This window comes from Amblyomma mixtum, chromosome 3 (genome assembly GCF_055824585.1).
Source record: "Amblyomma mixtum isolate Tamu chromosome 3, ASM5582458v1, whole genome shotgun sequence".
Lineage (NCBI taxonomy): Eukaryota > Metazoa > Arthropoda > Arachnida > Ixodida > Ixodidae > Amblyomma > Amblyomma mixtum.
In genome coordinates this window covers 247,791,773-247,818,198 of record NC_143014.1, presented here as the reverse complement: position 1 = coordinate 247,818,198, position 26,426 = coordinate 247,791,773, and the positions used below count along the sequence as shown (strand labels likewise).

Below are 26,426 nucleotides of genomic sequence, written 5' to 3'. Positions count from 1 at the left end.
GAATGGTATCCGCCAGTAAAATTTTTTTCTAGTGTTTATACTCTGCTGCGTAACGCGCTAAATCAGTGAGAGCTGTCGCTGTGCTCCTGCCTGTAGTTTGCTGATGGCTAAAACCTGCAGACTTTGTGGCAACTTGAGCTAGCACTGCGATCGCCACAGGCAACTTGCCGGCGCTGGTCATGTGATGACCCGTGACTACATTCCGGTCACAAGGCCACTAATATCTGGTCACGTGCATTGAAGCTGTGAATCATCCGAAGTATGCTCGAATAGCCGATTTCGGTGCAAAAGTTTATCGTACCTTAATTCTGAATAGGGGCTCGAGCCATCGCAGGCGCAAAAACGGAAGCTTGGCTTGCGCCACTTTTGAACACTCTGCCATCTCCGTAGCCACTCGGCGTTGCTTCTCGCTCGGTGTATTCTCTACTTTCGTCTTTTTCAGTGTTCTTACCGCGAAGTGAGCGTTTTCCAATGACAATGAAGAGCGGGTGATCCTTGCAGCGAGTCAAACACCCATAGCAGCGATAGGCACTGAATGCGCACGCAAAATATTAAAAAATATATGCATGAAAATTCGGCTGCACGCGTCTTTACGGAAAGCCCCAACAGCGGCGAAGAAAACCGAGCATACTGTCCAGCTAAGAAAAGATGTGGAAGCTCGTGGAGCTGCGAAAGCAGCCAGGGGATTCATGCGCGCTGCTTAGCTCTCACAATAGAAAAGGGCAGAGGAAGGTCATCTTCTGCTGTTCAAGTACGTGGGCACCAAATCGGGGCAGCTTCCACCACCCCAGAGCCCCCCTAGATGCGCTACGCTATCCCTGCAGTCCATTTCATGTTTACATATACTGCATACCCTGATAATAATTTATACACCATATGAAATATATGTAACAGACTGATTATAATTTGGTCATTTTTTTTCAACTGATTGATGGTGAAAAATGATCTATTACGGAGTGTCTTTTTCAAAAATCCAGTTTTTTGTTGGGTGAAGGCTGCGGTTTCTATGATCTAGCGATTACCGTCGCATACGCATTATTAGGAATGGCAGTCGATAATTTCGGTCAAAAGATTTTTTTTTCATTTTTAAGCCCCACCCTTGAAATGAAATAGTACGGATCTAGCAAACTTGTATGCTTTCCGCACAGGTCAGGCGGCATTTATACTCAAGGGGGGGCAATGTGTTTTTCTTTAACGGTGCCTCCTCCGTTCCAGTCCTGCAAATCTGCGGAAATGTTTGTGCATGCCTGCTGTCTTGGCTGCTTTATTTTCAAGCACGCGGAAGAAATTCCCGGCTTTATCGAATTCCAATCCTTGTTTCACATTACACTGTATTCAATTACAGGTAAATATAGCTATCGTATCTTCTGTATATGTTATTAACGACTTGAAGGAAATCCTCGGCTTAATGAAAGGCATACTGTTCGCGGGACGAGGTTCCGAAGCAGTGAATTAGGGTGCAGGCCTACGTACACATCCCTATAGCTTTCTGTTTCATATTGCCCCTCTGCAGATAGAGGGCTGGCATATATAAATGGTCTTTTTGTTCCGATGCTTAGGGAAATTCCCCCAGGATGGATTAGATTAACAATAAGGGAGAAATTACATATTAGCATACGCCCTTGCGCAGTCATAAGGCTACAAAGGAAAGCTACACGGCTTACCCAGAAACATCGTCCCTCTTTTTTTTTTAATTACGAAGTTTCTGATGAAGCTCTCTAGCTTTCCTTTGTTGCAGTATGTCAGCGGTTGAGTGGATGCTAATATGTGATTACTCCCTTATTATAAATAGTGTGTTTGCGTTATTTGCTCGTAGTTTTCGCAATTTTTCGTTCGAACTCTCGGAAGTTTAGATCATCAAAAAATTCAAGCCATATTCCAAATCTTCTAAATACCCTAATTTTGTCATTTTCTGGGTAAGCGTATTAACGCTGATTCACACACAACCGGAACTGTAGCAAATAACCTATCAATATCTCGACATTAACAACACCTGGCCTTGCGCAAAGGACAGGTATGTCTCGCTGGTTGCTTAGAGAAAAAGTACACTTCTGGAGTGGGTCGTGCTCTTTTCTGTTGCAGCTTTTAATTCCCGCCTTACATGATATTTCAATAGCGCGATACATGTCTTATACATCCTCAGGTGGCTGCTTTCGTATGCCGTTTTTCCACGAAGATAAGGGGTGGCATACAAGTAGATTGAAAAAATAAAATAATAAAATACTGATCGACTTTCGAATACACAATTATAAAAGTAAGCCAAAAAATGTTTTACTTTACTTGAATCTGCGGCACTCGCAGTACATTATTGTCCTTTACCGCGGCAGCAGATGCAAATCGGTCGCGTCGAAACATATCGTAGAAATAGAGCTTTCTGCTTTTTGCTTTGCATACAGACGTCACACAAAAAATAGAAACAGCATACTCATGCTAGATTAGAAAATTCAACCGGATTCAAAATTTTCTTGGTCCGGAACCCGTCTGAACGTTTTTGATCATGGTTCGAAGCGGTTCGAATCGTACCGGAACTGAGTGTTGCTCTGGGGCGGAACCCGCAACTGAACCCTAAAAGCGTGAACCCTAACTGGAACCGAAAAAGGAAAAAATCCAGTTCGACACTGTGCATGATGGCGGATTTCAAATTGCGCTGAACTCGCCCTTTGTTCATAGAGCCAGCTTTGAAAGAAGCTGTGAAAGCTACGGCATAGAAAAGGAGAAAGGAAGCAAGTTAGATAACCTTACAATGCGCAGGCCTCACAGAGAGAGGAATGGAAACGGATGCTAAACCAATCTCTTGTTAAAGTGGGAAAACGAAGCCGTTGGAAAAAAAAGTGCAAAAGCAGCAGGCAGCATTATTCAGATGAGAGAGGTCCCTCTTCAAAAAGGATGATGGACGAATGAAAGGCCTACTAGAGGGATCTTTAATCGTAGGATCTATAATCTAAGAGCTCTGAGGCGTGGGGTCCTTCCGCGTAACGGTTCAGCCCTTCCCACCATCACCATCGGGGGTGCAAGACTTGGAAGAAGGCGCTGATGCTGTCCAGAGGGTGAGAGTGACCGAGAGGGACGAAGAGTGACCGAGAACGTCCTCTCCATTGAACTTTTTTTCTTCTTTCACTGGGCGGATGGATATAAATTGAAGTTTATAACTCGTTTTTGAAGTTCGAAATGTATTTGTTTTGCCTTACGCGTTTTATTGTCAGGGTTTTCATTGTCGTCAAATACGCAAAAATAATCCAGGTTATGGACCTTATAGTGACGCAGGCTCAGCTCCAATTTGCGTTGATCAGAAGCACGAACGTCCCTGCCATTGCAACAGCGTGATACAGGCCTGGCATGCGATTCTGTTGTTTGTCTTTGGTGGATGATTTTGGGCTGCTAGACAGCATCACTGGACACCCTCCGTTTCGCGCCACCCAGTCATCTTACAGACGCCTCAGCCGCCCGGCAATGACGAGAAAAGAGAATCGGCGATGTCGCGTCTTCTTTCACACCATATGCCCTGACTGCTGCCTCTTCTACTCGGCATATCTTTTGTTCTCAGGACCGTGCGAGCCGGACGCGGCGCATACCGACGCACAAGGTGGATTGCAGCCAGAGGGACGAGCAGAGCACAAACCGGGCGACAAGGCACCGACCTCCCGTTCAATGGCATCAAGGTAACCTCTTAAAGTTGTGGTGTATAGAGCTAAGGTCGGAGGGTGGCCTTGTACGTAGATCGGCGGTGTCGATTAAATGCAAAAAAAACAAAAATACTCAACAGTAGTTAGTCTAGGCAGCTCCAGTAACTTCTACCCTTAAGTGTAAAATGTCTTTTGGTTATTAATCGTCCAGGGGAAAACTATTTAGAAAAATGAAACAAGTGTCGCTTTCATTCGTACTGATGAAATAACCACAGGCGGGGTGGGGATCATGTGTTCGCTTTCACACTCACGTTACCTGAACATGCATGAATCTTTCACGTCCTGCTCGGACGTTGTTATTTAGCAATTGTCGCGATAAACAATTTGTTCTCAAATGTCTAGTCACGGGCCTATACGGCTTCCAATATATACCGGGTGTTTCAGCGAACACTTCCAAAAAGTTTCGAAGTTGGGCTTTTTGGTGTAAAAATATGGCTTTTGCAGCACGCTATGACCTGTTTTGGCGGACACAAGGAAACTGACGAATCGTTTTAAGTAGTAAGGTGGTTAAATAATTGTTAATAATTGAGTTTTTAACAAGCAACGTAAGGCGCCTAGTAGCAATAAGATACTGGGGACAGTTAATTTTTCTTTAAGGGACATAAAATTCACGCGTGACCACGTAGGTTTTTGACGCAGATTCTTCTTTGCGCTTGCGTTCCTAGCCGGTCCGTTGGTAGATTGTCACCTTTCAGTACTGGCTGATGTTTAGTAGCCTGAGCTGACCCATCTCCTTCCAGGATACAGGAAAATTTTAATATACCCGTTGAAACTCTTGAAAGGGCCTGGCACGCATCATGTGGAAATGAAGCCGAATGAGTGCAGCTGGTGCCCACTGGCACCATTTGCAACGGATTGCCAATTAGGACCATGTACTTATATGCGGGAAATCAACTGAGACGAGGCAACGAAACAGGTACAAAACACTGAATATTACATGGTGCCGAGCGGAAATAAGAGGCGACCAGGGCTTTGGAAAAAATCTTCACAACCAGCACGCTTATTCAAGCGGCTCTAGAATTTATGCTTTTATGAAACGGTTCGCATGATCATTTCCCAAGGTTGAGTAGATATGCAATAATAGATATGCAATAAGGGAGTAATTACACACTAGCATACACCCATGCGAAGTCCCACAGCTACAAAGGAAAGCTACATGCCCAGAAACTTTGTAGTTTTTTTCTTCTATAACGAAGTTTTTAAGAAGGATCTATAGCTTTCCTTTCTAGGAGAATGGCAGCACTGGAGTGGATGCTAATGCGTAATTACTCCTTTATCATAAATAGTGTGTTTGCGTAACTTGCTCCTAGGTTTCGCAGTCTCGTTCGAACTCTGGGAAGCTTAGATTATCAAAAAATTTGAAGCTATATTCCAAATCTTCTTAATACCCTTATTTTGCCATTTTCTGGATAAGCGTATTAATGCTGATCCACACACAAACGGAACGGCGCCAAATACCCTCGCAAACTCGCCGCATTACCAACACCTGACCTCGCGCAAAGGAAAGGTATCTCTTGCCGGTTGCCTAGACAAAAAGGACAGTGAGTGGGTCAGGCTGTTTTGCTGTTGCAGCCTTTAATCCCTGTCTTACTTTTTTATTTTGTAGCGTGATACATGTCTTATATGTCCTTACGTGACTGCTTTCGAAAGCCGTTTTTCCTCGAAGATAGGGTGCGCTGTGCAAATAAACTAAAATGTAAAAAAGAAAATATTTATAGACTTTCAAATACATGAGTGTAATAGTACGCCAAAAAATGTTTTACTTTACATCAATTTGCGGCATTCGCCGTATATTATTGCCTTTTACCGCGGCAGTATATTCAAATGGGTGCGGCGAAACACATCGTATAGATATAACTTTGTGCTTTTTGGTTTGCATACACAATTCACAAACAGCAGAAACAGCATAAACAAGTTTTATTAGAAAATTCCTCCGCATTCAAAATTTTCTTGGTCCCGAACCGTTGAGAACACGTTTGACCCTGGTTCGAACCGGAACTAAATTTCGCTCCGGAGCCGAACCCGAACCTGAACCCTGATGATGTGAAATGGAACTGAAACCGAACCCGAGAAAAAATCCTGTTCGACACCCTTTATGACAGCGGATTTCAAATGGCTCTGAACTCGCACTTAGAGCATAGAGCCAGCTTTGAAAGAAGCTGTGAAAGCTGCGGCACAGAAGAGGAGAAAGGAAGGAAGTTATAGAACCTTTCAGTGCGCAGGCCTCACAGAGAGAGGAATGGAAACGGATGCTAAACCAATCTCTTGCTGAAGTTGGAAAACGAAGGTGTCGCAAAAGAAAAGTGCGAAAGCAGCAGGAAAGCAGTCTTCAGATGAGAGACGCTCCTCTTCAAAAAGGATGATGGACGAATGATAGGCGTACTAGAGGGATCTTTAATCGTATGACCTATAATCAAAGTGATCTGGGGCGTGGGGTCCTTCCGCTTAATGGTTAAGCCTTTCGCACCATTGGGTGTAGAAGACGTGGAAGAAGGCGTTGGTGCTGACGAGAGGGTGAGAGTGACTGAGAGCGTCCTTTCAACTTTTTGCCTTCTTTCACTGTGCGGATGGATATAAATTAAAGTTTATAACGCGGTTTCGAAGTACCAAATGTCTAAGTTTCGCCTGGAGCCTTTTATTGTCAGGGATTGCGTTGTCGTCAAATAAACACAAATCCTGCAAACTTTGGACCTTATACTGACGTGAGCTGGGCTCCGTATTTGCGGCGATCTCTAGCACGAACGTCCCTACCATAGGAACAGCGTGATATGAGCCTGGCATGCGATTCTGCTTTTGTGTTGTTAGACAGCCTCACTTAACACCATTGGTTGCGCGTCGCCCAGTCACCTTGCAGACGCCTCGGCCGCCCAGCACTCAGGTAGAAAAGAGAATCGGCGACGGCGCGTCTTCTTTCACACCGTGCCCCGATGGCTGCCTCTGCTGCTCGGCATTTCTTTTGTTCTCAGGGCCGTGCGAACATGACGTGGCGCATACTGACGCACCAGGCGGATTGCAGCCAGAGGGACGAATAGTGCACAAACCAGGCGGCAAGGTGCCTACATTATGTATCCAATGCCATCAAGGTAAGCTCTTAAAGTTGTGGTGTATAGAGCTAAAGTTGGAGGGTGGCTTTGTGCGTAGATCGGCGGTTGCGATTAAATGCAAAAAAAAAAATACTCAACAATAGCCAATCTAGGTAGCTCTAGTTACTTCTACAGTGAAGTCTAAAATGTGTCTTGGTTACCAATCGTCCAGGGGAAAACTATTTAGAACAATGAAACAAATCTGGCTTTCATTCGTACTTATGCAATAACCATAGGTTGAGTGGGGATGATGTGTACGCTTTCACACTGGCCCTACCTGAAGATGCATCAATTTTGCGCACCCTTCTCGGATGTTGTTATTTAGCAATTGTCGCGATAAACAATTTGTTCATTGGAATGTCTAGTCACGGGCCTCATACGGCTTGAAATATATACCGGGTGTTTCAGCCAACACTGCAAAAAATTTCATAATTATTCTTTTCGTTATGAAAATATGACTTTTGCAGCATGGTATGACTTGTGGTGGCGAGTACCAGAAAACTACTGAGTCGTGTTAAGTAGTAAGTTGGTGAACTAATTTTTAATAACTGACTTTTTAAGAAGTAAAGTTAGGCGCGTATTAGCAATAAGAGATTGGTAGCTGATCGTTACTCATAGCCGAATCAGTTTTTAGAATTTCGATAATGCGATTAGCCTTTGTGCAGTGGCTCGACAAAATTTGTCTTTTTCGACTAGTTACATGCACTGGAGTGGTTGCTTTGCCTGCATGCTTTCGAAAGCGCGTGTGTTTTCGCACGATAGAGCCAAATTTCCTCGACCCACAGCGGCGAACGTAATCGCGTTTTCGAAATTCTAAAAACCGATATATGGCTATTGCTAGCGACCGGCTACAAATCTCTGATTGCAAGTAGGCGCTAACTCTAATAGTTAAAAAGCTAATTATTGAAAAATTAGTTAACCAGCTTACCACTTAAAACGGTTCATCGGTTATCTGGTGCCCGCCATCACTGGATGGAGTCCGCCAAAGCCAAAAAGCCGAGTTTTTAAAATTTTTGAAATTCTTCGTTGAAACGCCCGGTATATATTTTATTTCATACATTTACTGCTGAAAACTTGACCCATTTTGAAGCCGCCATCAACAACACCGCATTTATAGTTGAGATGCGCAACATGGCGATTTAACTTCCACGGAAGCTCATACGGGTAAAACATGGCAGCATTTGTCGTTCATGGCTGGTGGGGGCAGTCCATAAGTATACGTAAAAGTCACGCGCGACCATGTAGGTTTTTGACGCGGATTATTCTTTGTTTGCGCTTGTGTTACTAGCCGGCCCTTTGGTGGATTGTCACCTTTCAGTACTGGCTTATGTTTAGCAGTCTGAGTTGACCCTGCTCGTGCCAAGATACAGGAAAATTTTAATATGCCCGTTGAAACTGTAGAAAGGGCCCAGCACGCGACATGTGGAAATGAAGACAAATGACTGCAGCTGGAACCCACAGGCACCATTTGCAACGGATTGCCAATTAGGATCATGCATTTACATGTGGGAAATCAGCTGAGACGAGCACCGAAACAGGAACAAAACACTGAATATTACATGCTGCTGAGCGGAAATAAGAGGCGACCAGGGTGTTGTACGAAAGCTTCACAACCAGCACGCTTATTCGTGCGGCTCTAGAATTTATGCTTTTATGAAACGGTTCGCATGCTCATGAGTGTTGGAAAATTGCGACCATGAAATAAAAAAAAAAGACCCGCAACTCACGCCGGAAGTATAAAGGCCATCGTTTGAAGAAGATGCCAGAAGCAAGTTGGATTTAAATTTTGCAAAACAGTGCAATTTTTAACAAGACATGCGCATTTTTGTTCACGTTAAACACTGTCCTCAACAGAAGCGAAGTTGATTTCGTATTCTTCACAGTACAATAAACAAACCAGATCAAAAGAAGCTGAAGGTAATTTGTACAACTGTCGATGTCTTGCCCTTTCTTTAAATTATGTTTTCACGCGCTACTGGTCCTATACCGCATCTGAACTTCGGCTTTCTGAGCTGTCACAACTGACCTTGGCTTATATATGTTATATTAAAGTATTGAGCAGAAGTCGGTAGGGAAACGGGGGCGTCGGTTATAACGTAAATATAAAGGAAGCCAACTGTGTGGCTTGTTCGCTTCTTTCATTTGAATTAAAATAGCCGATCAGGGCGAGGACCAGATGTTGTTCACAGCTAATTAGGAGCGAAGTGAGTGTGCGGAATGAAAATTTAGCGCGACTAGCTGGTGGGGGAGGTGAAACATATGCAGTTAATTCCAGTTCATCTTTATTTTGAAGATTTCCCAGTGTTGCCGGACTTCCTTACAAAAAAGTGTTAAGCTTTTAAGCAGTTATTAAGCTATTCAACCAGAAATTACTTCATTTCATGCTATTTAAACTGAATAAAGCATGAAGACACTTTGCCTAATACTAATGAAATTCTCGGGGCTCCTTGAAAATGACAGCTTTCAGTAATTTTACTAAAGCTTTCCTTTTGCGTGCATTTCCAGTTCTTGCTCATGTGGCATTGTCATCTGGTCTAGTTCTTGCGTCTTGTTCCTGCGGTATTCCTGTGGCTGGACATTTTTCATTGTCGTTAAATAGGCTTGATACCCTATCGGTTTCTTCCTGTGTCGTTGTCCGATCCCACTTGATGTCCCGTTGGAACAGCTGTAGTCATCGCTGCACCCGGTACGTTCTATTTGAAGGTATAATCAAGGGTTTGACGAAAGTTCGTCTGGTGATGCATTGGTTGAAGTATTACAGTTACTGACAAAGTCAAGGTAACAACTAACGTTTCGTAACCAGCGCGTGTTTCTTGCTCACAGTGAGGCTAAAAGGACAAGCAGCCGCAGCCTAAATGCGCCGCATATGACATAATGATTGCATATAGGCGACTGACATGGTGCCTTCCTTCCGGTTGATGATACCAGGCGTCATTTGGATGAATGACGACTGTTTGGATAAAATTGCAGCGTTGTCTCAGTCGATATCATGCGTTTTCTTTAGCGCGCGTGCTCGGCGATTGCAGTGGATGCCACTGTGGGATATTGGACATCGCGCTGATGCTCGTTGATGTTTGTGGGGAATTTTCCTGCTTCCCCGATATAGACTTGGGTGCAAGCACAGCAGGAAACTCTATGGACAACGCCGAGAAAACGGTTATCTGGCAGGGGGTGCTTTAGTTTCACCAGCGTGTTTCGAAGTTTGCTGGATGGCACGAGTGCTATCCGTGGGATCTTTAGCGCACACTGGCATCGCACAGCTTACTGGCGCCTTTTGTGTTTCGTCTCCATCGAAACGCGCCCGCCTCTGTCGGGTTCGAACCCGGGTACTCCGGCTCAGTAGACGAGTGCCTTAACGACTGAGACAGCGCAGCGAGTATTTTTTGAATTTCGCTTCCATCGAAATACGGCTGCCCTGGCTGGAATCGAAGCTGCAACCTTCGGATCAGCAGGAGTTGCACCACCACGCCGGGTGAAAACCTGAGATCGGGGAAAAAGAGATTACGAAAATGAAAAATCTGTGTCCATGTCTTCGTTAATGCTCCTTCTGAAAAAAAGATAGTCTAGAACTTAATCTTTCCTGTCTTTTTTTGCGCCAATAAATATATCATTTTTGCCACGACGGTAGGGTCGTTTTCATCCATCGATCTCCGTACCGCTTTTTGGATGATTGCAGTGATATCATGGACGCCGGTGGCATAGCCTTTGCTTAAGTCTTTACTTTTGTTTTTGGAATTGTGTGATTCTTTCCTGCATTGTTTTCAATTTATTTTTCTTTGTCAGCCGGGGGCATTTTTTGTGATAACCATTCTCGTCTTCACGGTGTAAAAATGCGGCCGCTGAATTTGTGGTATTAAATTCTGGACCTTCGTTTTAGCCGCACGACGCCATAACCACCGAGCCTTTTGAGCTTTTTTGTGTGTTAGTTTCGTCACACTAGGCGTTAAAACCTGGAATTAATTGTTTTCCATTCACATGCAACAAGTGAATGACTTAGGATTCCGCGCTTATTTCTTGGCGGGGAATTTATCTCTAGAGAATACTCTTTTTTTTGCGTGGGGGTCTCAAACCACGCATTTAGAATGAATGCAAGTGGACGAGTGGCGCCTCACGTGAAAAGTTCACTCATGTATTCGTTCACGCACATAACCACCAATAACGGAGAAAAGCAGTTTTCTACGGGACAAAGATCTTGAACGCAATATTTTCGTATATTAGAAGATTTCACTATGGCAGTTACAATATCTGCCGATGTCCCCTCTGCAGACTTCCATTTCTTCGCCATTACAGCATTTTCTATCGTCAAAAATCCCACTTGGGAATTTCTCTCCAGGTTCCTAACTTTCTTCCTAATGAACTAGAATAATCAAAGACGCCTCATAACGTATGCAGATATACTGCAGGACGAAAAGCTCGAACGTAGAAGGTATGCCCCTCCAGGGCCTCAGAAAATAACCGAAAGTTCACGTCAGGCAACTACAAAAACAGGCTTTTAATCACTCAGGTAGCGGTTTTACTTTAGCGGCTAAAGTGGTGAAAGGCGAAAGCCTGAGTGCTGCATTCTGCTACGCGATTGTTCACTTCACATTTTGTTGGTGCACTAATTAACTGCCAATTAATGACGCTTAAGCTTCGCCTTTACGAGTGGAACGCGACAGCGTGTTGTAGCGCTGCCAGGGAGTCCACGGAACGCCACCACCCGTTCGGCGCGATGCGTTGCCCTTTGAACGCAACGCTTTTTAAGGAAAGGAAATGGGGCTGTAGTTCTCTGTCCTCTCGGTGGACACCTGAGCCGCACGGTACAGGAAGGGAGGAAGTGTGAGAGAAAGAAGAAAGAGGGGCCGTAGTGAAGAAAATGAAAATTGTATTTGAGGAAAGGAAATTACGCATTAACTGTCTCACATATCTCAGTAGACACTAGTCGAAAATTGTATTTGAGGGAAGGAAGTTGGGCAGTAACTGTCTCACATATTTCGGTGGACACCCGTCAAAATTCGCGCGTGGTGACGTCACGACAGTTTGGACCAATCTGAAACGCGGACAAATACGCCTTGCTCGTCGGTAAATTGGTTTTTGAGGAAAAGAAATGTATCTGTTTCTCGTATCTCGGTGGACACCTAAACCTCGCCGTAACGGGAAGGGTGGAAGATGGGAGCCAACGAAGACACCGTATTCACTAGAGGCACCTTTGTTCATTCCAAACCATCAAGCTGGCATGGCGGAGGGGTAGCGTGCTCGACACGCACTCCGGAGACCGGGGTCCGATTCCCAAGCTCGGCCAATTTCTTACTCGGTTTTATTTATTTATCTGGTCTGACTACAAAGGTTAATTGGACTAATTGGTTAAGTGAGCAATTAACTAAACTCAGTCAAACTTACTTGGAGCATCACTATACGATCCCTTTAATTGTTTGCATGGTTAGTAGCCAAAGTACAATTGGCCCCGTTTGAAATTCGCGCACTGTGACGTCACGACCGTTTCGACCAACTGAAAAGCGTGACATTTCTGTCGACAGCTCCTGCTTACAACAATGAGACATTAAAGGCTTCCGGCTTAAAAACGCTTCCTATTACTTTTCTGTGGCTGTGGGTGCTCGATGCGAGCAAAGGGAAAAACTTAAAATCATGATTTTGTTACGCTTCACTGAAATTGAAGCTCCTCTTCGAATGAAAAAAGGGGTCATAATATAAGCTTTTAGCGGGGAAAAAAAACGGTAAAGGAGATATACATATATACATTTCTCAAAAGCATTTGATCTTGTTCATTACAAAATTTTGGTTTCAAAGCTTAAGATATATGCTGTCCGTGTAACAGCATTAAACCTAATCAAATCATACTTGGAAAATAGAGTGCAGTATGTGGATATCGGTGGCACCAGAACAAGCTGTTGTTAACGGTGTGCCACAAAGAAGTATTCTTGGCCCACTGTTATTCATCATTGATGTGAATGATATTGTGCATTGCGCAAAACACGCGCGGGTGGTTTCTTATGCTGATGCGACTGCATTCATAGTGACAGGGGATGATGAATCCGTTATTGAGAAAAAAGCTAATTTAGTTTTGAGCCGTTTATCTCATTGGGTAGATGTTGATCGTTTCAGAATTATTCAAATAACTCGAAGGCAGTGGTATATGTCCAGTTATCGGGAAGTATCTCTATACATGTGGCAACAGGACCTATTGAATTAGTTGTTTGTGTAAAGGTCCCTGGTGTGATCTTTTCTGAAAACATATCTTGGAATGAACATGTTGAGTACCTTGCTCAGAAGGTCGGAGCATCAGTTGGCGTTATATTCGGAACAAGGCATATACTGCAAAAAAAAATTGACTTTATGATGAATTAGTGCTTTCGATTTTACAATATTGCTGTATAATCTGGTGTACCGCTGGTGTTACCAACACGTCCAAATTACATCTGCTGCAAAAGAGGGAAGTCGGATGTATGGCTGATGTACCCAATTGACATCCCACTAGTGCTTTTTTTTTAAATACGATATTCTCCCTGTCTTTTATTTAATTCATTAAAGATGAATCGTAAACAACACAACCTTTCTAAACACGAACAGTAATATCATACCATCGCTTGCGATACTGAAGGAAACGTTTTCTGTCCGACAAATACGACATAGAGAAAAATGTTAAATCCCTACACCACGGGCACATTATAATACACACTGTTTATGTTATACTTGGCGGGGTTTGTTAAATAGATTGAAAATGGGATGTTTTGACCCGGCTCATCAATCTAAGAAATCTATTAAGTGTTTTCTGTCGTGAGAAGTTATTCCTGTAACCAAGATTAGGTTTTAGGAGAATGGGATACTAATCATTTTGCATGCAAACGTGGTGCATTGTTTATTCGCATTGTATAGTGCCTATTGATGTGGTGACTGTTTGTAAAAGGCTGTTGTGGCCATCGATTTGGCGGCATTGTCACATTTTTTCTAGATGCGAGGGCCCTCGTCAAGCTTTTGAATACAGCTTTTAGTCCTTGTTTCTTTCATTGTGAAAAAAAAAATACCGGACACTGAAACTGAAGAATGAATTACTATGATCAATATTTCCATAACACTACCTATCAGTATTACAATACTCAATTTTTTTTGTACAAAAATGCTGGAGATGTGCTGTTAATAACATTTCACCAAACATGCACACTGTCAAACAGTTCCCTATGAACTGCTGTACGCGTCACACGCAGATTCTCAAAGTGGCGAACTCCTTGCGTAAGAATCCGAAAGAGTACTACAGAGTCACTGCAACTCCATCAGTGAAATCCTTATCACAAGGGCATCAATGCAAACGCCACCTACAGCGATGCATAAATGGCGCTTACGCATATTTACTGGCCTGTAACAGAGTAGAACAGTTGACATCCCCTATTGCAATAGCTGCTACCAATAAACATACTTCATTATGTAATTACCAAGCAACATTGTCGTCACTAGTACAGGTGCAGACCTTGCCGACTGTAGCACTGGGGAGGGTGCAGTTTCAGTGCGGGTGTCGCCATGTGCTTATCACTCGAGAATTGGTGTTTTTAATTTTTCGTGTGGACGTGAAGACACACTTGCTTCTCTTTTTCGCGCAGTTTGCAAGGCAAGCGTTGGTACGTATATTTATTCACAGGATATGATATGCTCTAAGCTTGCTTTCTTGCCAATTTATTCACCCTCGCGGCTTTCACACTGTCAATCCAAGCATTGAAACCCGACGTGGTGGCTGAGAAGCTTAAAGATTCGGCTGCTGATCTCGAGAACACGGGTGCGATCCTGGTCGCCAAGGCAGTCTTTCCACGGAGCCGAAATGCAATGTCAGTGGTTTTCGAAGAAGCGCAGGTGGACAAAAATAATTAGAAGCCCTCTATTAAGGCGTTTCTCATAGCCCATGATTCGCTTCGGGACGATAAACGCCGCAGTTTACAATCCGAACAACAATCCACGTCAGAAATCTTTACCGGTGTCCATTTCGTCGTTAATACTGCTTTTCAAAAAGGAATAGCCAAGCGATTAACGTTTTCTGTCGTGTTTTAACGAATAAATATGATGATTTCCCACAAACATAGGTGTGGCTTAATCTGTTGATCTCCGTTCCGCTTTTCGCCAGGTTGCAGTGGATGGCATAGATAGCGAAGACAGCATTCGTTGCATCTTATGATAACTCTTATCACTTTGAAGCCACGCAGCTAGAAGGTGCATTGCTCCGGTCATTCTCAAGCGGATGATAGTCTCCCCTTGGTGCTCGATGTGGACCGTTGTCTGTGTTACCCGCACGACACTCTGGTCTTCTCGTGTGTTTTCACAAAGCTCAGAAAAACTTTCCACTAAAGTTAGTTTTTTTTTTCGCTATGCGGGGCTTGATCGATGTCGCGAAGCGTTTGTTCGGCCGCCGCCAGCTACTAATCATTGCCAACTGGTCGACGCCTTTGGAGTACGACGGGGACCAGAAACAGAGCGCAGCGCAGACCTTGCCCATGTACGAGGTCTGTTAGAAAAGTATCCGACCTTTGGCCGTAGAAAAAAACTTGCATAACTGGAGCGTTGCAAACCTAGTCACCTTCAAAGTAGTCTACTTGGGACTCCACGCACTTCTCCCAGCGGTGCTGCCATTGTGCGAAGTATTCCGAAAAGGCCCCTTTCGGAATGGAGTTGAGCTCAGCTGTCGTTGCAGCCATAATGTTCTTCCTTGTCTGAAATCGCGCTCCTTTCAATGGCCTTTTAATTTTGGGAACCAGCCAGAAGTCGCAGGGGCCATATCAGGACAGTAAGGAGTCTGTTGAACTACAGGAGGCTGAGTTTTCGCCAAAAAATCTGAATCGACTGCGAGGAATGTGCAGGAGCATTGTCGCGATGGGTGCGCCAATTTCCTGTTGACCTCAGCTCCAGATTCTTGCGCCCCACAGCATCACGTAGGCAACAGAGGACATCCGTGTAGTACTCTTTGGTCATTGACCCTGTGGAGTGCGTACTCGTGGTCTGCCACACAGAGGGGGTCAAAGAAAGCAGTCAGCATCACTTTCACATTGCTGCGCACTTGGCGGGCCTTCTTAAGTCTTGGTGACGTGGGATGTTTGCACTGTGACGACTGGGATCTGGTTTCCGGGTCGTACCTGTACACCCAAGACTCGTCGCCAGTGATTATGATGTGAATGAAGTCGGGGTCACTGTTTGCGGAATCCAGCATGTCCTGTGAGACTTCAACACGAAGCTGATTTTGCTCCACCGTCAGCAGCTTCGGCACGAATTTCGCCGCATCTCTCTCCATGGCCAAATCTTCGGTGATAATGGAATGTGCAGAAAAATTGCTGATGTACACCTCTCCCGCAATTTCTCGGATAGTCACACAACAGTCCCGCATCACCACAGCGTTCACTTCGGCAATGACCTGGTCATTTTGGCATGTTGATGGCCGATTGGAGCGTGGCTCGTTCTCCACCGATGGGCGGCCATCTTTAAATCAATTTCACCACTGCTTAATCTGTGTGCTGCTCATAGCCTCGTCACCGAAAGCCGTCTGAATATTTCGAATGGTTTCCACTTGGCTGTCGCCCAGTTTATGGCAAAATTTGATGCAGTAGCGCTGCTCCTTTCACTCCGCCATTTTCCTTGCAATAAAAAACCGACGAGAGCACTGCGCACTGCCTCACTCAAATGCTTCGTCCCAGCGACTGACGCTATCGGCAGGCGGGAAAAAATTCGTGCATGCGCATGAAGGTTCAAGGTCGCCTGATGCAAGCGCGCTTGTTTCATATCCATCAGGTGTTCGCAAAAAAAAATAAAGTCGGATACTTTTCTAACAGACCTCGTATACTAAGGGTACCCGGAGCTTGCTCGATCTTTGTTCGCATTTCCGCGTTTCGTAAAACAATTCATGGAACTAAACTGACCACTAACAGTACTCCCCAGGAGAGACTTTGCTTTTACCAGAGAACATGCCACAGAGGGAAGCTTTTTCGTCGCCCATCGCATTATGATGGCCGCTCAATTAAGGCCTCACATCTGGGAAAACCGAATGTCTCCGTGCGACTGCTTATTCCGAGCGGTAGCGCACACTGTCGCTGCAGTAACCCATCTCACGGGTCTGAATTGCTCCTTGCGGTCTCCAAGGGCTTATTTCGGCTGTGCGGGTGAAACTAAATGAATAGCAAATGCGCCACCGTTATTTTTCTTTACAGCGTTTTTACGGAATTGTATTATTTACTCCGGTGACCCTTTTCGGCGCTGAAATAACGGCATGAGCTTCTTCTGGGCCTCTGTTAAGCAACTCACATTCCCTTGTACCATTTATATCCCGTTGATCGCTGCATCTGCAGGATCCTTTCCCGACGTCCTTTCTAGGAAAAAAAGACAAAAAACAAACTTGGGAGCCTTATTAACCGCACTCCTAAAGAGGACAGTGTGATAACATTTAGGTGGCCTGCTATGATACTACAATCAGGGTCTAAGGGTCTTGCTATTTTCTCGCTAAAACTCGAGTTGGAACTGGTTATGTTGCCCTATTATAGGCAATAGAGTCAAGTCATCAAGTTCTAGAATATTCGAGTACCTTGTGTTGGAATATAAAAATGGTATTATACCAATCCGACCAACTAATGCTCCTTATCGCACCCACTAATCTAGCTTAACACATTTCTAGGGAGGTCATGCTTCCAAAACATTGGGGGGTCCTTTGGAAATTTGGGAGTGGGCCAATATCCAAATTTTTTGGGTTCAATTGTTCTTTTAAACTTGGCGGTGCAATATAATTGGTCCACTGGTGGTCACGTGTTGTTGATGGCAGAAGGATGCTGTTATCGCATTCATAGATAGACCGGAGTCCTCATATTACTATTGGTACAGCGCCTGTGTGATGCGCCATTGCTCCGGAAGGTAGCTGTTTCAAAAACAGCCACGTTAAAATTTCAAGCCGAAAGACCAAGAAAACAGGCAAAATATCGCGCAGTTCTTTCGCGGAAATTAAAAACACAGTCTGCACATGCGCGAGCAAGCTTAAGCCGCACCCACTTCCATTGTTCTTCTGAATGGTTTACCTTTTTCTCACGAGTAAGAACATCGAGTAGTGTAGCGTCTGTTTGCCGGAGCTGTACTGTGGTCTTTGAAAGCAGCGAAATTCGTTCAAAATTATTATTTTTTCTTATCATAGAAACACGCCCCGACAGGGTGACAGCGCCACCTCTTGAGAAGAGCCGCGCTCACCGACGGAAAAGTCCCCACAAGGACAGCTCCCGCAGCCCCAGCGGCAGCGCGCTGGTCGACAACACGGTCGAGAACATGAATCGATTGTTTTCTGAGACAGCTCACCTTCTGCCGTCCGGTATGTCATATTACCATTTCCGTCACGTTTCTAGCGCGTGCATGTCCCGCACGTCGTCCCCGAGAAAACCGAGCCATAGGTATGCCGCGCGGACGTCATCCGTTGTCATCCGGTCTCTCGATGGTGAATTCGAGCCGCTCTCCTATTGGTTGGCGACCAACCTCGCCATGTTGCTGGGCGAAAAGACGCGCCAATCAGACTCGCAGCCCGAACAGAGAGTGACGCGTAGGCGTAGCAATAAGGCACGTGGGGCGTACTCTAACGGACCAACGCCCCAACGATGCTTGGTGCCTGCTGCAAAGGGACGCCAAAGATGCTGCGCAGCATTCAACTGCTCGCTGCCGATCGGTTATTCGCCACAGTCTTCAAGCGACCTTAACACTAAACCTTCGTCTTTGCCCCTTCGCCCCTCTTCAGAAGCAGGCCCCTCTGGGTCCGCTGGAATTGCCCGATTTTCTTTTCCCTGCTGTCATTTCTGGTGATGAAAGAGCTAAATTTTTGAAACGTTGACATATTTTAGCAATAGGGCGGCCCTCGAAACTTTATCAAGAAATGCTATTTACAGTAGTTTTTTATGTTTGTTCGAAAAAACCCTCGAACAGCGCCGTTACAGCCAGCGCAAATTATCATTTTCGTCAGCTAGCACTCTACCAGGCACCCCTCCAAGGCGCTTTCTGTCGTGGTCCTCAGCAACCTCGGGTGTATGTCGAGAGGCCGCGTGCTCAATACTAATTGGGTGTTTCTCGAGGGGCCTTGGAGCGATGGGTCGCATGATTGTGGCTTAACCGCTTGAGGCCTCAGGTGAAGTAGATTACCAGTCCGACAATCAAGCCCCACGTTAAATTAAAACGTAATAATTTAAATCAAGCTGTAGAGAGCTTCAATGTTTGAGAGTAGGGTATCGAACCGGAACCAAAGCAGAATTCGAAACCGGAACGGAACCCGTATTTTCATCCGGAACCGAGCCGAACCCTTTGTTTTTCGTCTTCTTGGAACCGAATCCGAACTGGAATGTTTCGGAGGAACCGTTCCGATCAGGTTCGGGACACGGTTCAGCCCATGTTTTGGTACAACACATCATATTTTTTTGTCAGAAACAATAAGAGGTCTTTAGGCACAACTTCACCCATCGAGAGCTGCACTAGGGAACCTAAAAATCACGCCCTATGTACTAAATGTCTGAAGTGAGAGAAAAGAGTTTCGTATATGAAAGGAACTTCACACCTCCATATTGCGAATTTGTTACGCCGAAAACATTTTACACAAGACTGAAGAGTAGTCTTCAGTTTATTAGTCTCCCTCATTGATCTACGTGCTGAAAATTTTAACTGAATTGTTAAAACGGGACGAACTTAGAAACACCGCTTTTGAGCAGCTCTCCTTTCTCTGGGCCATATACCATCCATATGTGAAGTTTATAGGTGCAATAATCGAGCTCCGTTGTGGAACATTCATATTCACAGACAATTCGAAGGCATTCGAAGGCATTCATATTCAAAGACAGCAGCCGCAGTGTAAAGGCTGTATCAATCAATCAGGGCAGTTTTTTTTACAGAATTCGATGATTGTCTGTTGCAGGCGCGCTTGGGTCAGTAATAGAGGTAGTAAGAAAAAAAAACTGGACGTCAGCACTCTTCCCACATCCCTTGCCCCTACATAAACGTACCTGGCGGGCTGGACCATTTAGTTTGCCTAGTCAGGATTTTGCGTGTCAGTACTTTTGATGCTCTTCGTGTGAACTTAAGATGAATGGCACCTTTCTTGGCGCTTGTGTCTCGTAATGAACCTCAACCAGGTGCCACATCTACCACCTTTAGTTCCAAATCTACTGCGCCCCAAATGGCCCGTTGATCTCCCTTGACTTTTCGTGAAGTGTCAAGAAGGAGGACCATGCAATGTTCGCGGCGTAATCAGTGTGGTGACATAGAGTCCGTAATGTCAAATCTCTTTCAGGGCTATCTTTAGGGCTAACACTGGATTGCCCAACAAAGGTGGGTGTCCGTACATGTGACGCTGGTAAAATGTTGAGAAATTTAGTGACAATTTTTCTTCCACGAAGGCGGGAATCATTTCCCGGAAGCGAGGCGGGGATTAGAAAGCCCGGTGGCCACACTAGCGCCAACTGGAAAAGCCGCTGCTGAACTTTCAAAAAAGGTCGTGCAATGACAACAAAATTAGCGAAGACAGACAGAGGTCACAATATGCTGACGAAACTCATGGAAGGCTATTTCTGGAGCATCTCACTGGAACTTCGCACTCAAGTGTTTTGGTATCCCTAAATGCAATTTTCTGCGTCGCAATTTATCTAGATCATCAATAGCACGTCGAGTTGTCATTCTTGATGAGCTGGAGTTCTTTCCCTATGGGATTCTAAGTAAGACAAGGGCATCACTAAATCAAATGTTACTAAAGTTTTCCACTGTTACTTGCGTCCCCGAATTTTCTCACTCCAACAGGCCCGAATACCACTTGGAAGCACGCGATTAATATCAGTGGCGAGAATTCATCACCCTTCCTGGTTTGTATTTTGTAACTTTTCTTGTGGAGAACTAACATTGGTCTTTCGTCGTATAGATAGAGACAGAGACTGCAATAACGTTATTGCAACGAAGATTCTGTCTAGCCACATAGCATATTTTTGCGACGCCTTGCTAGCGCAGTGCTCACGAGATTACCGATGCTGTTATCGAATGAAATCAATTAGTCATGAAATGCTTTCAGTTGAGCTCCCCTTCTTAATAAACAAAGGCAGGCATCACCCTGGAGTGTAGTTAACTAGAAGCAGGAAATGAAGAACTGATTGGAAACAATCCGAAACTTTCCTTCTGAATGGTATCCGCCAGCAAAAAAATTTCCCAGTGTCTGTAATCTGCTGCGTAACGCATTAAAGTCACTGACAGCTGTCGCTGTGCTCGAGCCTGTATTTTGCTAATGGCTAAAACCTGCGGACTTTGTGGCAACTTGAGCTAGCACAACGATCGCAACAGCCGGCGCTGGTCATGTGATGACCCGTGACTTCATTCCTGTCTCAAGCCAACTAATATCAGGTCACGTGCATTGAATCTGTGAATCATCCGAAGTATGCACGAATAGCCTCTTTAGCTGAAAAAAAAAATTAACGTACCTTATTTCTGAACACGCGATCGAGCCATCGCACGCGCAAAAACAGAAGCTTCGCTTGCCGCCAGTCTTGAACACTCTGCCATCTCCGTAGCCACTCGTCGTGCGTGTCCTAACTGATTGCTTCTCGGTCTGCCTATTCTCTACTTTCGCCTTTTTCAGGTTTCGACTGTTCTTTCCGCGCACTGAACGTTTTTCAATAACACTGAAGAGCGGGCGATCCCTGCAGTGAGTCAAACAGCCATAGCATCGATAGACAGTGAGTGCGCTAGCAAAAATTGAAATAAATATAGATATAAAAAATCGGCTGCCTGCGTCTTTACGTAAAGTCCCAAAAGTAGTGAAGAAAACCGAGCATACTGTCCAGCTAGGAAAAGATGTGGAGACTCGTGGAGTCGCGAATGCAGCAAGAGGATTCACACGCTGCTTAGCTCGCACAACAGAAGCAGGCAGAGGAAGGCCATGTTCTGCGCTTCAAGTACCTGGCCACTACATTTGGGCAGCTTCCATCACCTAGGAGCGCCCCTAGATGCCTTACGCTATCCCTGCAGCCCATTTCATGTTTGCATCTACTGGATAGGCTACAATAATTTATACTGGCTACGAAATCTATGAAACGGACTGCTTATATTTTGGTCATTTCTTTTCAACTCATTGATGGTGCGAAAATGATCTATTACGGAGTGTCTTTTTCGAAATACCAACTGTTTGGTTGGTTGAAGGCTGAGGTTTCTCTGATTCTTTTAGCGATTACCTTCGCACACGCCTTGTTAGGAATGACACTCGATAGATTTGGTCAAGAGATTTTTTTTTTTCATTTGTAAGCCGCATCCTTCTAAGGAAGTAGTACGGTTTTAGCGAACTTGTATGGTTTCCGCACGCTTGATGTCACGCGGCATTCATACCAGGGTGGCAGTTTGTTTCTCCTTAACGGTGTCTCCTCCGTCCCTGTCCTGTAAATCTGCAGAAATCTTTGTCCATGTCTGTTTTCTTGGCTGCTTGATGTTCAAACGCGTCGAAGAAATTTCCGGCTTTATCGAATTCCAATCCCTTGTTTCACATTACGCTGCACCCTCTTTTACAGGTAAATATAGCTATATCGTATCTTAAGTACATGTTATTAAATGACTTGAATGAAATCCTTGGCTTAGTGAAAGGCCTACTACTCAGGCGACGAGGTTTCCGGAACAGTGAATTAGGGTGTAGGCCTACATACACATCCCTCCAGCTTTCCGTTTCATATTGCCTCTCTTGAGATAGAGTGCTGGCGTATAAATATTCTTTTTGTTCCTTTGCTTAGGTGTTGTGTTGTGTTGGGTTTTATGGCACATAGGCAGCTACTTTGCTTAGGGGAATCCCTCCAGGATGTATTAGATTAGCAATAAGGGAGTAATTACATCTTAGCTTATGCCCATGCGCAGTCATAAGGCTACAAAGCAAAGCAACACAGCTTACCCGGAAACATCATATTTTTTTTCTTTAATTACGATGTTTCTGAGGAAGCTGTATAGCTTTCCTTTGTGGCAGTGTGGCAGCGCTTGAGTGGATGCTAATATGTAATTACTCCCTTATTATAAATAGTGTGTTTGCTTTACTTGCTCATAGGTTTCGCAAATTGTCTTTCGAACTCTTGGAAGCTTAGATGATGAAAAGCTTGCAACTATATTCCAAATCTTTTTAATACCCTTATTTGGCCTTTTTCTGGATAAGCGTACTAATGCTGATCCACACACAAACAGAACTGCGGCAAATACCCTCGCAACTTCACCACATTAACAACACCTGGCCTTGCGCAAAGGAAAAGTATCTGTTGCTGGTTGCTTAGAGAAAACGCACACTTCTGGAGTGGGTCGTGCTGGTTTGTTGTTGAAGCCTTTAATTCCAGTTTTACATTATTATTTAATAGCGGGATACTTGCCAGTAGATTGACATGGGTCGAGTCGCTACATATCGTATAAATATAGCTTTCTGTTTGTGGGTTTGCATACAGACGTCACAAAAAACAGAAACCGCATACACCTCTTTGATTAAAAAATTCATCCGCATTCAACTTTTTCTTGGTCCCGAACCCGTCTGAACACTCGTGTAGGGCGTAAGCTGCTCGGAGATCCTCAGAGAAGACAAGACGTCTGTTCTGTTCAAGCGTTTATTCTCTGTGTACCGGAGCTGCGGCGGGGAGCGCGGGAGGCGCGCCCCGCCGCTGCGAGAGGGAAAAGGGAGGAGAAGGGAAGAGCGCGCCAGATGCGGGGGCGCACGGGGGGCGGTCTGGTTCTTTGAAGGGACACCGCAGACTTCGACCGCAACGGCGTTCACCTCACGTTGCCGGAGGCGCAGGGAAGAAGCACGCGTAAGTTGTGCCGGCGAGGGCTTGCGCCATGGCTGGCGCACTACACGCGTTTTACTCTGGTTCCAACCGGTTCCAACGGGAACTGAATGTTTCTCTGGAGACGAACCCGGAATTCACCCCCGCCGCTGTTGACAGCGGCGAAACAAAAGAGGAGAAAGGAAGCAGGTTGGAGAACCTTACAATGCGGAGGCCTCACAGAGAGAGTAATGGAAAAGGATGCTAAACCAATCTCTTGTTCAAGTTGGAAAACGAAGGCGTCGGAAAAGTGCGAAAGCAGCAGGAAAGCAGTCTTCAGATGAGAGACGCTCCTATTCAAACAGGATGATGGACGAATGAAAAGCGTACTAGAGAGATCTTTAATCGTATGACCTATACTCAAAGTGATCTGGGGCGTGGGGTCCTTCCGCGTAACGGTTACGCCTTTCCCACCATCGGGTGTAGAAGATGTGGAAGAAGGCGATGGTGCTGATGAGAGGGTGAGACTGACTGAGAGCGCCCTTTCCAGTGAACTTTTTGCCTTCTTTCACTGTGCGGATGGACATCAATTAAAGTTTATAACGCAGTTTCGAAGTACGAAATGTCTAAGTTTCTCCTGGAGCCTCTTATTGTGAGGGATTGCATTGTCGTCAAATAAACACAAATCCTGCAGACTTTGGAGCTTATACTGACTCGAGCTGGGCTCCGTATTTGCGCCGATCATTAGCACGAACGTCCCTGCCATAACAACAGCGTGATATCAGCCTGGCATGCGATTCTGCTTTTTCTCTAGGGCGGATGATTTTGTGTCGTTAGACAGCGTCACTGACACCCCTCGTTGCGCGTCACCCAGTCACCTTGCAGACGCCTAAGCCGCCCAGCGCTGAGGTAGAAAAGAGAATCAGCGATGACGCGTCGTCTTTCACACGATATGCCCTGACTGCTGGCTTTTTGCTTGTCATATCTTTTGTTCTCAGGACCGTGCGAACATGACGAGGCGCATACCGACGCGCGATCCGGATTGCAGCCAGAGGGACGAGCAATGCACAATCTGGGCGACAAGGCGCCGACATCTCGTTCAATGACATCAAGGTAAACTCTTAAAGTTGTGGTGTATAAAGCTTAAGTCGGAGGGCGGCCTTGTACGTAGATCGGCGGTTGCGATTAAATGCAAAAAAAATACTCAACAGTAGCCAGTCTAGGCAGCTCCGGTAACTTCTACACTGAAGTCTAAAATGTCTTTTGCTTGTCAATCGTCCAGGGGAAAACTATTTAGAACAATGAAACAAGTGTGGGTTTCATTCGTACTTATGCAATAACCGTAGGTTGGGTGGGGATGATGTGCACGCTTTCACACGGGCGCTACCTGAAGATGCATCAATCTTTCGCGCCCTGCACGCATATTGTGCTTTACCAATTGTCGTGATAAACAGTTTGTTCTGTGGAATGTCTAGTCACGGGCCTCATACGGCTTCAAATATATACCGGGTGTTTCAGCCAACACTTCAAAAAATTTTACAATTATTCTTTTTCGGCATGAAAATATGGCTTTTGCAGCATGGTATGACTTGTGTTGGCGGGTGCCAGAAAACTACTGAGTCGTATTAAGTAGTAAGTTGGTGAACTAATTTTGAATAATTGACTTTTTAAGAAGTAAAGTTAGGCGCCTATTAGCAATAAGAGATTCGTAGCTGGTCGTTAGTCATAGCCGAATCAGTTTTTAGAATTTCGAAAACGCGATGAGCCTTTTCCAGTGGCTCGAAAAAATTTGTCTTTTTCGAATAGTTACGTGCACTGGAGTGGTTGCTTTGCCCTCATGCTTTCGAAAGCGCGTGTATTCATGCTTTCATGCATGCTTTCGAAACAGCGGCGAACGTAATCGCGTTTTCGAAGCTCTAAATATTGATATATGGCTATTGCTAGCGACCGGGTACAAATCTGATTGCAAGTAGGCGCTAACTCTAATAGTTAAAAAGCTAATTATTCAAAAATTAGTTAACCAGCTCACCATGAAAACCCGTTCATCGGTTATCTGATGCCCGTCAACACTGGAGTCCGCCAACGCCAAAAAGCCGAGTTTTGAAAATTTTTGAAATTGTTCGTTGAAACGACCGGTATATATTTTATTTCAGACCTTTACTGCTCAGAACTTGACCCATGTTGAAGGCGCCATAGACAACACCGCATTTATAGTTGAGATGTGCAAAATGGCGGTGTAACATCCACGGAAGTTCATACGCCTAAAACATGGCAGCATTTGTTATTCATGGCTGGTGGGGGCAGTCCATAAGTATACGTAAAAGTCACGCGCGACCACGTAGGTTTTTGACGCGGATTATTCTTTGTTTGCGCTTGTGTTCCTAGCCGGCCCTTTGGTGGATTGTCACCTTTCAGTACTGGCTTATGTTTAGCAGTCTGAGTTGACCCTGCTCGTGCCAAGATACAGGAAAATTTCAATATGCCCGATGAAACTGTAGAAAGGGCCCAGCACGCGACATGTGGAAATGAAGACAAATGACTGCAGCTGGAACCCACAGGCACCATTTGCAACGGATTGCCAATTAGGACCATGCATTTACATGTGGGAAATCAGCTGAGACGAGCAGCGAAACAGGAACAAAACACTGAATATTACATGCTGCTGAGCGGAAATAAGAGGCGACCAGGGTGTTGTACGAAAGCTTCCCAACCAGCACGCTTATTCGTGCGGCTCTAGAATTTATGCGTTTATGAAACGGTTTGCATGATCATGACTGATGGAAAATTGCGACCATAAAAGAAAAAAAAAGACCCGCAGCTCACGCCGGCAGTATAAAGGGCATCGTTTGAAGAAGATGCCAGAAGCAATTTGGAATTAAATTAGGCAAAACACTGTAATTTTTAACAAGACATGCTCATTTTTG

At 44.9% G+C, this 26,426-nt stretch overlaps 2 long non-coding RNA genes across 5 annotated transcripts in view; one reads left to right on the top strand and one right to left on the bottom strand.

Moving 5' to 3' along the window:
- The window catches only part of LOC149354279 (uncharacterized), a 55,572-nt gene extending 37,408 nt beyond the window's left edge, over positions 1 to 18,164 (bottom strand). For both annotated transcript variants that reach the window (XR_016289649.1, XR_016289648.1), the window contains exon 1: positions 18,068 to 18,164. This is a non-coding gene — a long non-coding RNA (uncharacterized LOC149354279). The remainder of the gene's footprint in view (positions 1 to 18,067) is intronic.
- The window catches only part of LOC149354278 (uncharacterized), a 62,780-nt gene continuing 42,880 nt past the window's right edge, over positions 6,527 to 26,426 (top strand). Inside the window, exons 1-2 of one of the 3 annotated variants that reach the window (XR_016289646.1) lie at positions 6,527 to 6,766; positions 24,501 to 24,615. This is a non-coding gene — a long non-coding RNA (uncharacterized LOC149354278). Of the gene's footprint in view, positions 6,767 to 17,813; positions 18,081 to 23,492; positions 23,713 to 24,500; positions 24,616 to 26,426 lie in introns of those variants that run through there. The other 2 variants (XR_016289645.1, XR_016289647.1) reach the window with 2 other exon arrangements.